This window comes from Pongo pygmaeus, chromosome 1 (genome assembly GCF_028885625.2).
Source record: "Pongo pygmaeus isolate AG05252 chromosome 1, NHGRI_mPonPyg2-v2.0_pri, whole genome shotgun sequence".
In the NCBI taxonomy this organism is placed as follows: domain Eukaryota; kingdom Metazoa; phylum Chordata; class Mammalia; order Primates; family Hominidae; genus Pongo; species Pongo pygmaeus.
This window is the reverse complement of record NC_072373.2, coordinates 149,461,692-149,474,731: the sequence shown is the minus strand read 5'-3', so window position 1 is coordinate 149,474,731 and position 13,040 is coordinate 149,461,692. Positions and strand designations below refer to the sequence as shown.

The 13,040-nt window shown below is 39.2% G+C and overlaps 1 long non-coding RNA gene across 1 annotated transcript in view; it reads left to right on the top strand.

The window, feature by feature from the left end:
• LOC129045039 (uncharacterized) overlaps positions 1 to 11,614 on the top strand; it is a 106,225-nt gene extending 94,611 nt beyond the window's left edge. The window contains exon 3 of the long non-coding RNA XR_008504879.2: positions 11,186 to 11,614. This is a non-coding gene — a long non-coding RNA (uncharacterized LOC129045039). The remainder of the gene's footprint in view (positions 1 to 11,185) is intronic.
• Positions 11,615 to 13,040: the final 1,426 nt, after the last annotated feature.

Below are 13,040 nucleotides of genomic sequence, written 5' to 3'. Positions count from 1 at the left end.
TTTTTTTGGTTCTCTATAAATTTTAGAGTAGTTTTTTCTAAATCTGTGAAAAATAACATTGGTAGTTTGATAGAAATCGCATTGAATCTGTAAGTTGCTTTGGGAAGTATGGCCATTTTAACAATATTGATTCTTCCTATCCATGAGCATGGAACGTTTTGCCATTTGTTTATGTTGTCTCTGATTTCTCAGCAGTGTTTTGTAGTGTTTTGTTGTAGAGATCTTTCACCTCCTTGGTTAGCTGTAGTTGTAGACATTTTATTCTTTTTGTGGCCCTTGTAAATTGGATTGTGTTCTTGATTTGGCTCTCAGTTTAAACATTAGTGGTGTATAGAAATGCTATTAATTTTTGTATGTTAATTTTTGAATCCTGAAATTTTACTGAAGTCATTTATCAGTTCTAGGTGTCTTTTGGTGGAGTAGTTAGGGTTTTTTTATGTATACTATCCTATCATCTGTGAAGAGAGATAATTTGATTTTCTCTTTTCTTCTTTGGGTGCCTTTTATTTCTTTCTATTGCCAGATTGCTCTGGCTAAGACTTTCAGTACCATGTTGAATAGGAGTGGTGAAAGTGGGCATCCTTGTCTTGTTCCAGTTCTCAAGAGGAATGCTTCCAGCTTTCCCACATCAGTATGATGTTGGCTGTGAGTTTGTCATAGATGTCTCATTATTTCAAGGTATATTCCTTTGATGCCTAATTTACTGAGAGCTTTTAACATGCAGGGAAGTTGAATTTTATTGAAAGCCTTTTCTGCATCTATTGAGAGACTGGACGGTTTTTGTTTTTAATTCTGTTTATGTGGTGAGTCACATTTATTGATTCGTGTATGTTGAACCAACCTTGTATCTTAGGAATAAAGCCTACTTGATTGTGGTGAATTAACTTTTTGGTGTTTGCTGGCTTCAGTTTGCTAGTATTTTGTTGACAATTTTTGCATCTATGTTCAGCAAGGATATTGGCCTGAAGTTTTCTTTTTTCATGTGTCTTTGACAAATTTTCATATCAGAATGATGCTAGATTAGTAGAATGAGTAAGGAGGAGTAACTCCTCCTCAATTTTCTGGAATAATTTCAGTAGGATTGGTACTAGTTCTTCTTTATATGTTGTAGAATTTGGCTGTGAATCCATCTGGTCCAGGGTTGTTTTGTTTTGTTTTGGTTGCTAGGTCCAGAAAGCAAAATTATTGATGAATTATATCTTAATTAATGTCATACATCTAAAATTCAGGATATGAACAGCAGATAATTTAGTGATTCTAAGATACTTGAAAATTTTAAAATATACAAGATATTAATAACAAAAAGATATTTTAAATTTCTAAAAGTTAAAAGCAGAAGAGAGAAAAATTTATAAGAACACGAGAAAAAGATGTGTGTAGGCAATTTACAGAGTTAACTTGAAAACCTAAGAAACAGATGAATAGACACTCAAATTTATTAGCATAATTCTCATTAGTAATAAGAAATGCAAATTGAGCTAAAATGATATATAGCTTTACAGTTGTTATATTGGCAAAAAATTGAAAACAAAATAATACCAAAGGTTGAAGGTGATATGTACATGAATTGCAGGTGGGTGTATGGATTGATGCAGCCCTTCTGGAAAGCAATCTGGCACGAGTACACAAATTAAGTGTATGTATATTTACAGCACTCCTACTCTTGGATATGTTACACCCCCCCATCAAACAAGCAATTATTCTCTCACAAATTCACACAGAGACATATACGAAGTTGTTCATACAGTGTTATTTGTCAAGGAATTGAAAAAGACCTGGGTGTTCATTACTGAGAGACTTCAGGAGTAAACTGTAGGGTAGGTACACCATGAGCTATTATGCAACCACCGGAAATAATGAATTGGGTATATACATGGCAACATAAGAAAACCACACTGGGAGTGTCTGCCATTTTATCCTATTTTCAAATTAACAGGTTAGTTTGCCACAGTTTCCTGTAAGCTGGCAGAAAATATGAGACTCCTCAGTAAGAGACAAAGGATTTGTTCACAACGATAAAGCAAGTTGCATGACTTTCATGTTCACGCCTATTTCCTCTGCTCTCCAGTCCCTCAGAGGTGATACTGATGGGACTAGATGGAAGCTGCATACCCAGTGCGTCTGTATTAAAAGCCAGCAACCCAAAAGTAAAGAAGTCTCAATCTTTCATAACGGGTTGCAAGAAATCCTGCCCCAATTTTGCCCTGGAAGAAAATATTATCTTTATTATACTGGACAGAAATTAAACCTGCTATTTCGGAAGGAGACAATATAATTTTTTAAAGTCTATTCAAACATCTTTGACAAGATGGGTCCACACCTTGGAGACATAATCTTGAGGTGGGGGGTTACTACTTCTTTCAGGAAGAGCCTCCTGCAGCAGCTGGCAAGTCAGGAGAAGGCCTTGGAGTTCTCACCAGCAGAGCCTCTGAAGGTGTGTCAAATAAGATGGCATCCTTGCTGCTTTTGTGATCTTCCACAGATATGTGCATATTCAATTTCTCAACCACCTTTCACTTTCTGTTGGTTTGTTTCAGGTCTCGGGTCATATGGGCAATAGCAGGTGTATCTTATCACCTCAATCTATTACATATATGTTTATTGCTTTGAGGAGGGAAAGAACTTCACTGTGGGCTCAATGCCACTTGACATGAGTGACTCCATTTTGAGGCATTAGGATAACAAAACATTATGATATATCAAAAGATATAGATGAGGAGATATGTAGGACTAGGTATGGGGGAAGGGGCACAAAACTTCCATGTGCTCTCCAGGGTTGCCCCTCTTGAAAAACCTCCACATGTTTAGCTTTTTGTAAACTCTCTCAACCAGTCCTGTTGAACATTTTATGGAGACTTCATTGGATAAGCATAATTGAATCATGGACAACCAGGTAGAAATGTGATTGGATCAAATGAGTATGATCTAACACTGATAGATTGAGTGAAGGAACTTAACAAGGCCTGTCTGTTCAGACTCTTCTCAGTCTCTCTGTGCAGTATTCCTTCCTCCTGGGTATGGGGAAGAACTCCTTCTGAAATTGTATCTGAAATCTTATGACCTACAATCAGACAAGGTAGGTCAGAGAATTTCTTTATGGCCAGCTCCAAGACAGAAAGGCAGGAGAAAATCAGAGAATATTTTTAGTTTCTACGGTCTGCCTTGGGGAGAAAAAGGAGCAGGTGAAAAGAGGGCAGGAGATTTGCTTCTGAGGTCTAAAGCATCCTGACATTATAACAAAATACTGTCTTTCATCTTTATCATTCTGAAGCTGTTCCAGATCTGCTTCAGGTACCAATGACACAAGGACAAATACTTTAACAAAAGATATACTCATTGTTTTAGTCACGTAGGAAGTAACAAGGGCTACAGGAGTTATAAGCCAGGAACTGTGGATGAAAACATATATATCTGTGTATCTATATAATAACATATATGTGTATATATAAAATATCACAATAATAAAGCTCGAAAAGCAGGAAGATATAAAAAAGAAAGAGTAGAATAAATAGAAAGATTTAACTCACCTAAAATTAGTTATTACAATAATGTAAATGATCTAAATATTTCAATTGAAGGGCAGAGAACTCAGACTAGATGGCATCACACTGGATAATCTCAGACTATGTTCTGTGTAGAAGAAATCCATTACAGTTCATGCATGAGCTTCAAGTCAGCAGGACCTTCATTTCAGTATCTCAGCCTCTCAGTATGTTAGTGAGATCATATAGCATAGTGAAGAGCAAGAGTTGAATTAAAGCCATATGTTAATAAACAGAAGAGGCTAATATGTCAATGTACTATGAATAGGGTCATTTTATCTCACAGTATTAATTTACTTCTATATTCATTTGTACCCTTATCTATTTGTGCTAGGCTGAATAAAGATCCTCCAAAGACGTTCAAATGGTAATGCCTAGAACCTATGACAATGTTACCTTACTTGGTGGAAGAGCCTTTTCAGATGTTATCAAATTCAGAATTTTGAGATGGGAAGATTATCCTGGATTATTTGCTTGGGCTCAATGTAATCACCAGTGTTCTTATGAAAGGAAAGCAGGAGAATCAGAGTTAGTAGTAGGAGACATGATGATGAAAGCAAGAGATTGGAGTGATCAGGACAGTGATCATGAACCAAGGAATGCAAACGGCCTCAAGAAACTGCAAAAGGCAAATAAATGGATTCTCCCATCAGAGCCTACAGAAGAAAATATCTCTACTGACACTTTGGTTTCCACTCAGTAAATCTTCTTTTGGACTTTTGACCTCCAGGAATGTAAAATAATAAATTTGTGTCGTTTCAAGTAACTAAGCATAATCCAGTGACTGCTTTCAAGGAAGTCACAGTTTAATATTTCTCCTTGTTTAGCTTTAAGGGTTTGTAGAATTTTATACCCAACACCATTTCTTTGCAAACAAAACAATAAAGTATTCAGTCAGTATCTCTAATTGGATATAGAAAAAATGGTAGAGTTAAAATGGCACAGAAAGAATTAGATTTGTCTTTTTTTTTTTTGGCTATATACTTGTGTTGCAAAATTAACTAACTCCTTAAAATATTAATTTACTTATCTGTTATTTCAGAATAAAAATATCTGTTTCACCATGTAAATAATTTTTAAAAAGCCATTACAACATATTCCAGATTATAGTTTCATGTTCATCTCACCTGCTTCTAATCTTTGATCTGAGACTTTGACGTTATTCTGTAAGCTATAATGTATAAGTTAATAGTGTTTTCAACTGCATGTTACACAAACTCCCAAAAGGGTAGATGAAATAAATTGGAGTTTATGTTTCTCACATAGTAACAATTGTAGAAGTAGGTAGGTCTTAGCATTACTTTGACTGATCACAGATACAATCAAGGAACCAGGCCCTTTCTATTTTTCTGCTAGACTGTCATTAATTCATTGGCTTTCTCATGCTTGTCACCTTGTGGTTGTGAAATGAGTGCTCTATTGTCAGACAGCACATTGTCATATCTAGATTTAACATAGAATTACATTAGGAAGCACAGTGCCAGCAGCAACCGTCCCCTTTTATTAGTAAAGTCAAAGCTTCATGGAAAAATATGCCATTACCCCTCTTTAGAGATACTTGGTAAAATAGACAGCAAAGTTGACAAATTGGTAATGCAATTGTCATTTTGGTTTAGACCACTTAGGCATGGACATATGCTATGTAGAACAATAATGGAATATTGTTAGCAAGGAAGAAGCTATTAATACTCAAAGGATAGGTAGTTTACAAGTCCTGCCACATATATCAATGATGTTAATTTAAGAACTGTGGGGAAAGATACAGACCAGATGTGGAGTTGAGTAATATCGATACGGAAGGGGAGAAGGGAAGTGCTGGGAAGGCAATGGTGGGATGCTCCACTCCCAGCCTGTACCCATGAACCTAGGTGAGGAGAGGCACTCCTGCCTTCACGCCCAAATGTTGCATTTCTCAAGGCCACCCTGGCCTGCCACGCTCCCATCCTGTGTCTATAAAAACCCCGAGACCCAGCAGGCAGACACACAAGCGGCTGGACATCGAGAGGACGTGAAAAGGTGCATGCCTGTGGAAGACCACACGACAGATGCTGTCAGTGGACTAGTGGAATGAGGCGGAGTTTGGCCAGGCAGTCGGAGGAGAGCCAGGGCTGCCTGGCGGCCTGACTCCAGGAGAAATCATCTCCCCTCTGGCTCCCCATCTCCTGAGAGCTACTTCCACTCAATAAAACCTTGCACTCCTTCTCCAAACCCACGTGTGATTTGATTCTTCTGGTATACCAAGGCAAGAACCTCATGATACATAAAGCCCTCTGTCCTTGCTATAAGGCAGGGTCTAACTGAGCTAACACAAGCCACCGATGGATGGCTAAACTAAAAGAGCACCCTGCAACACATGCCTACTGGGTTTCAGCTATAAATATTCAACCCTAGACACTGCCGTAGGGTTGGAGCCCCATAGCCGGCTCGTCTGTTATCTTCCCCTAGAGGTTTAAGCAATGGGGCACTGAAGAAGCGAGCCACACCCCCATCACATGCCCTGCAAGCAGGACAAGGGAACCTTTCCCGTTTCAATATAGATTAAATAATTACACAATTTAAAGAATTCTGCCAAATGTGTGTGTGTATATGTGTGTGTATGTGTGTGTGTGTATATGTGTGTGTATGTGTGTGTGTGCATGTGTGTGTGTGAGAGAGAGAAGAATAAAATATGGTGAATGTCACAGGCCTACTAGTGACCTTTCATTTTCTCTTCCCAAAACGTCTTTCTTTCTTAATCTTGTGACTGCATTATTACCGCCTTCTAGCTGAAATTAGTTAGTCATCCTACAACAACAGGTAAGTCCTCAATGTATCTGCTCTCTGAAGAAATGTGAGAAAAAGCATCCAACTTTGAACTCTGTATATCTGAGACAGCCAGGTGGGAGGGGGTCCCTGGAGAAACTCCAACCAGCCTGCCCACTGAGGTGGAGCCCCAGGAAGGGAAGTTCATGACTTTTGCAGCAGTGAGGAGCCTGGCCCCTCCTCTTCCCATGTGGGACCTAGGATTCAAGGTGCGAGCTTCACAGAAAAATATGCCATTACCCCTCTTTAGTGATACTTGGTAAAATAGACAGCAAAGCTGACAAGTTGGTAATGTGATTGTCATTTTTGTTTAGACCATTTTACCCAGGCATGGACATAATGCTATGTAGAACAATAATGGAATCTTGTTAGCAAGGGAAAAACTATTAATAATCAAAGGATAGGTAGCTTACTAGGCCTGCCACGTATATCAGTGAAGTTAATTCAAGAACTGTGGGAAAAGATACAGTCATTTTGATTTGTGGAGACTCCCTGTTTCCCCCTTTTCTTCTTTTTCATCCAATAAAACCCTGCCTTACTCATCCTCTCTAATCGTCTGCAAGCCTAAATTTTCGTGGCTATGGGTTGGACAAGAACTCCACCTTTAGCTGAACTAAGGAAAATTCCTGCAACATTTTTGGTACACAAAGTGGGGGCTCAAGAAGCGGTGAGTGAAATGGAGATTCAAAACCTCTCACTGTCGCTTCTAAGCCTTTTCATCCTCGGACTTCTGAGGGTGGGGGAAACCATGCCCCCAACTCCTGTTGCTCCCCGGGCCTTTTCATGGCCTTTTCCTTCCTTTTTTGGGACTGACCTGTGAGCAGCAGTTCCCAGCCGCTCCTCCCTCCCTGCTGAGGCTGGGATGTATGGCTCAAGAATCCTGCACTGCCATGCGGCTGTTTCCCAGCCAGGTACTGCTGCAACCTTCCCCTTCTCCCGCCAAGGGGTTCAGCTCCATTGGACAATAATTAAGATTTTCTCCTGGTGGAGGAACCACTTGCCTAAGAATTAGAGGTTCTTCCCCAGGCATTTTTAAACTGTTCTTTTTTCTTTCCCCTTCTCCACCTTGTCAGGAGCTAACTTTTAAAGTTTTTTTCCTTCATCAGATGTTTTACTAGGTCAGCCCTCCCCGACACTATCACTGTTTGTATTCTCTGCAAAGTTTTGGTTGTGAAATCAAGCCTCCATCTTGTTTTACATCCTGAGGGCATGGGTGGTAACCCTTGGCAAGGCTTTGTTGGGCAACCCTGCCTTAGGGGATGAGCCCTCTCAGGCTCCATATCTGCACTTTTTCCTAGCCCTGTCTCTTAAAGGTTCCCATCCAGTGACTGGGTTTTCCTCTGCCTGTCTGTGTGTATACTGTGTGCAATGTCTGTCAAAAGAGCTCTAATTAATTTGGCCTAAAGAAAGACAAACACTTGGATGTAATATTTTTTAAAGGGAAGTTAAAAACTGTGGAAGCTTTCAGTTCATGTGACTTTAATCTTTAAGAAATAAAAACAGCCTTAAAGATTATTAGTAAAATGCAGGCCAGAGACAAGGTTTGCTAAGTGTTTTGAGGGTGCAAACTGCTTTTGGGGTTTTGAGAACTATTTGATTTGCCAGCTTCACAATTGGTAGGGCCTGGGGCCATATGGAACTAACCACACCCTTAATTAAGAAGGCAAACCTTGGCTGCACTTATCACACAACTAAAACAACTTACCAAGTTTTCCTTAAAGTTAAAAATTGTTAGGAGTTAATTGAAACTACTAGAAATAGATTTACATGAAAGGTGTGTAAGAACAGTAAAATGTGGTTTTTAGTAAAAGTTTATAAGAAGGCATGGAAATGTAAACTTTTGTCTGGGGTTAAAGGATTGTTTTGAGTTAAAATAGGAAAAAGCTGAAAGTTCAAAGAAGCAGTGGAAGAATTGTGGAAATTCTTCTTGCAGAAGAGGTCATCTAGGTGAACATACTAACTAAATTCCAAAAGGAGTATTATATGGTTTTTCTGTAAATTGAACATTGAAATAAAAGCATAACAAAGTTTTCTTAAGGCGCTAATCTGCTATTTCACAAAATTTGTAAAGAGTTATAAAAGCTTTTTGCTTCTTTAAAATTTCCAAGTCATCATTTTGGCAAAATAAATAACTTATGGTAATCTGGAATTCTATTTCATAATATCAAGTGTTTATTGAACGTTATTTGACAGCCTTCCCCAAATCAAACTTTAGTTTCAAAATTGTCTTCCCTGGCACCTGGCTTTTCAAATACTTCAGAGGGCCCCTGGAATGTCCAGAAAGGAGAGGTGAACAGGATTATTTCACATATTTAGGTACATGGGATTGCCAACATGATGCTCAGTCTTCTTTAGGTTATACCTTGGTGAATAATGCTAATACATGCTCCAAAATTTGTGGGATTTCTCAAATTCTAATGTCTGAGTATATGCTATCAATCATAATTAAGGTTGTTATGTTTAAGTTATTGTAAACCACAGAGCTAACCAAACTTCTCAATTGTGTTTTTAACTGTAACTACCCTGGATATTTTGCTATTCACAGAAAATTGTTGTCTTATTTTAATCCTTTTCAAAAAAATGGTTTATAATAAGCTGTAGGACTCAAACAGGTGATCTCAAATACAGGCTTCTGGTAACATTAGAGATTGTGACATTAAAGGAAAATGTACAGGACTCATGAAGAGCTAAAATGTCCATGAATATCAAGCAAAACAAGAGTTAACCAAATGGACTGAACTCAGAAAACTGAAGCAACCTGTTTAACCTTTGCTTGGAATATTGCTGATCATTTTTTTTGTTTTTCAGAGTCAAGGAAATTTAAACTATTTACTTAAACTATTTAAACTATTTATGGCCTTTATTAATTAAGTAAGGTTTACTCTTGGGATCAAAATTTGGAGCATGTTTGTTTTTCTCTGCCTGGTTCCTCTAAAATTTGGAAACTGTCCGTGAGTATTCTTAACTTACGGCAATATAGTTGTTTGCATCAGTGAAAGAAGAATTCAGTTTTCTTTTGCTACAGGAGACAATTGGAGAATCTGGTAATTTTACCAAGGCTTTGACTGGAAGGGTATGCTTCCCTTTAAGGAGCCAATCTCTCCTTGCAAAGTCAATAAAAGCCCAGTGGGCAAACTGGCCTCATACCCTTGCCTACATAGTCCCTGTACAGGGTTCCTGACCTGTATTCAGTAAAGAATGTCACTTTCTAACAGGTCTAGGACCTCCACATTTATCTTGGGACCTTAACAGGAGAGGATCACCCAACTCACAGGTGTTTGAGGATACTAACTCATGGCTGGGCTCAGCTTTGAAAGGTCTTATCTGAGACTCCTTGTGGAACAGAATTCCATCAAAGCCAATCCAAAAGGCCTATGTAGAAATAATTATTCTTGCTGGAATTATGCAAATAATCATGCCAAGTATAAAACTAAAGTCTATTTTGCAAACAACTCAGTCCTACAATGATTTATTTTTTAACAAACATGAGGACTGGAGAGAGAGAAATTATGTTCAAAATGTATATCTTTGTCATCAAATTCTAAACTCACTAGTTGTTTTTAAGTTTTCATCTACATTTTAGACTAATCCTGCTTGATTCTGTGAACCAACCAGCAATCCCTGGCTGTAGCTCAGAAAGAACAAAAGGAATGGGTAATGTAGAAATCCGGATAGATACTCTAGTTCTGAGCAATTATCCTGCAAATCCTGCCAGGTGATAGAATAAATAGGGAATAAATACAATGCCCATCACCCGGAGGTTTCCTTTTTGGGAATGTAAAACCAAGGGAACTAACCAAAGCCAAGCACCATGCACTCAAATTCTAGCAAGCATAACCCTAGCTACCAGTTATCTGGATGTGTCGCAAGATATTCTTTCCTCTTCCTTGTCGGAGGAGGACTCAGTTCCACAGTTTCATTTTGGCATTTGGCTTATAATGAGTCCATGTAACCCCTCAAGACACATTTTTGTCCAGAACTCAATTCCATGCTTCAGGTCAAAGCCCTAGGGAGGAAAACTGGATCTGAGGGATCCAGAGGCAAATGACAACAGAGGTTAAAATGCACAGCACAGGTGATGACAGAGGTTAAAAGGCACAGCACAGCACTGCCGATTAAGTCAACCCCAAGCCTCTTGTTTCATGGATAAAGACCACATTCATACCCATGGCATAAATAAGGTCTAGGGAACTCTAAGGCTACTGACAGTAGGTGGGAAAGAGACATAGGTGAGAACAGATAATTCCTACTCTCTAGGCCCCCCTGCTTCATGGGTACAAGTCGCTTTGACACCTATGGCGACACCTGCCAAGGTCACCGGAACTCAGGGATGCAAGAACAGAAGAGGGAAAGAGGATGCTCTTCTCTCTCCCCGTCCCTTACCCCTGGGTATCTGCTAGGAAGAGAAGGGAACCAGGGATGCCTGCTCCCCTCTTTCTCATCGTGAGTCTGTACCCCTTTTGAATGCATCCTCAACCCATGGAACTCCTTTGAAAAAATGCCTTCTTTTTATTCCTTTCTCCTCCTCTGTTCTCTCTTCCCTAATAGGTAACTGACTCAGTACTATGGGACACTTCCCTCAGATGCATCTTCCAAACTGGAAAGAGTTAATTTCCCAAACCTTAAACTGGTTGGCTTAGGATAGGGTTCAGGGGAAAGGAACCCAGAAGCCTGACATGCCGGCAAAAAAGTAAAGTTTTGTTAACCAGTTGGGCTTTTGGCCACCCTCTCCCAGTGCAAACTGGTAAAAGGCTTCAGAATTTTTGAGCTGTCCTTGCCCCTGCCCTTGTTTCATTTTGATACATGTTTCCTAATAACCCCCTCTCTGTTCTTACCTTCAGATCATCAAACTCCAAACAGTCATGCAATGGGAGCCTCTGATGATTGTCCTTTCTGCTGGGAACTCTTAGATCGGCCTCTGAAAGAGCTCTGACTGCTGTTTCCCCAGAACAACACCCCCTGGCAGCAGGAAGCAGTTAATATTGGTCTTCGTCCTTATCCTTATGCTAACGACAGTTAGATGTACTTCTTTAGAGGGGCGAATGAGACAGCCAGATGGGCGGGGGTCCCTGGAGAAACTCCATCCAGCCTGCTCACTGAAGTGGAGCCTCGGGAAGGTTCCACCTGTGCAGCAGGGAGGATCCTGGCCCCTCCTCTTCCTCTGTGGAACTTGGGATTCGAGCTGAGGGTGGGAAGCACTCAAGCTTGAGACTCTAGCTTTGCAGAGATTCCCTGCTTACCCCTTTTTTTCTTTTTCACCCAATAAAATCCTGCTTTACTCATCCTCTGCAACGTCTGTGAGCCTAAATTTTCGTGGCTGTGGGATGGACAAGAACCCTGCCTGCTTTAGCTGAACTAAGAAAAAGTCATGCAACACATCCAGTAGGATCTACCTTCTATGAAGGTGAGGGTCTACTGAGGATGGGTTAAAAACTAATGTTGATTTTATAATTTTGTGAGAGGTTGTATTTGGTTTTCTTAATATGGTGAGTTTCATAAGTTTTGTCCTTTTTGGAGCATCCATTTTTTAATTATCTCTTTGTCTTCCAAAAGTAAAATTCAAAGAAATTTCTGAAATTTCCTCCAATAATGCTGTCATATTCCAAGAAACATTATGGCTGTTTTGTTTTTGTTTTTTGTTTTTGTTGTTTTTTTTTTTTTTTTTTGAGATGGAGTCTTGCTCTGTCACCAGGCTGGAGTGCAGTGGTGGCATCTCGACTCAATGCAGCCTCTGTCTCCCGGGTTCAAGCTATTCTGCCTCAGCCTCCTGAGTGGCTGTGATTACAGGCGCCTGCCACCACACCCAGCTAATTTTTGTATTTTTAGTAGAAATGGGGTTTCACCACATTGATCAGGCTGGTCTTGAACTCCTGACCTCGTGATCTGCCTGCCTTGGCCTCCCAAAGTGCTGGGATTACAAGTGTGAGATTATGGTTGTTTTTTAAAATCAACCTGCACTCTGCTTACTGGCAGTTTGGTGGTCACTGTGAAAGTAAGTTTTTGCTTCATTTAAACATGTATGATATACAGTAATTATCTTATTTGTTAAATCCCAAATAATTGTTCCCCAAATTTAGATACCTATTCAAATCCATTAGACAATAGCCTATCAACCAAAACTAAATGAAAGCAATTTGAATTTTTATTTTCTTCTCTCTTGAAAAAATTCAAATACCAGTTGATTACAAAATATTTTTAACTCCCGTCTGAAGACTCTCTCTAAAAATCTCAAAAACTCTACTGTTTACTAAGTCCACTTTACCTTTTGGTATTCCTGACCCATTTCTCTACTGTTTCTAGATCTATGTTTCCTAATTGTTCTTTTCAGTTGCAAATCATAGACTTTCATCTCTTCTGGTTTTTGTTCTCACACATTAACCTTGAACTTCATAATAATATTCAGGAGAAACAGGGCTTGACAAATCCTTCATAGAATAACCGTGGCAATAGCAGGGATTGGATATGGAAGGTAAAGGAAGTACCTACTACATGAGAAGATGCTGTGACTACCTGTACATTAATATCTAAGGATCTTACAATACATGATAACACTGTGTTTTCTTAATTATGTTAAACAAATCAGCAGTGGTGTATAAGCATTGAAAGACTGAAGATACAAAAAGTACTGAAAGATCTAACGGGAAATGACAGTAGAAGAAAAAAGTAAAGAAGAGGACATAAAAGGGAAACCAATAG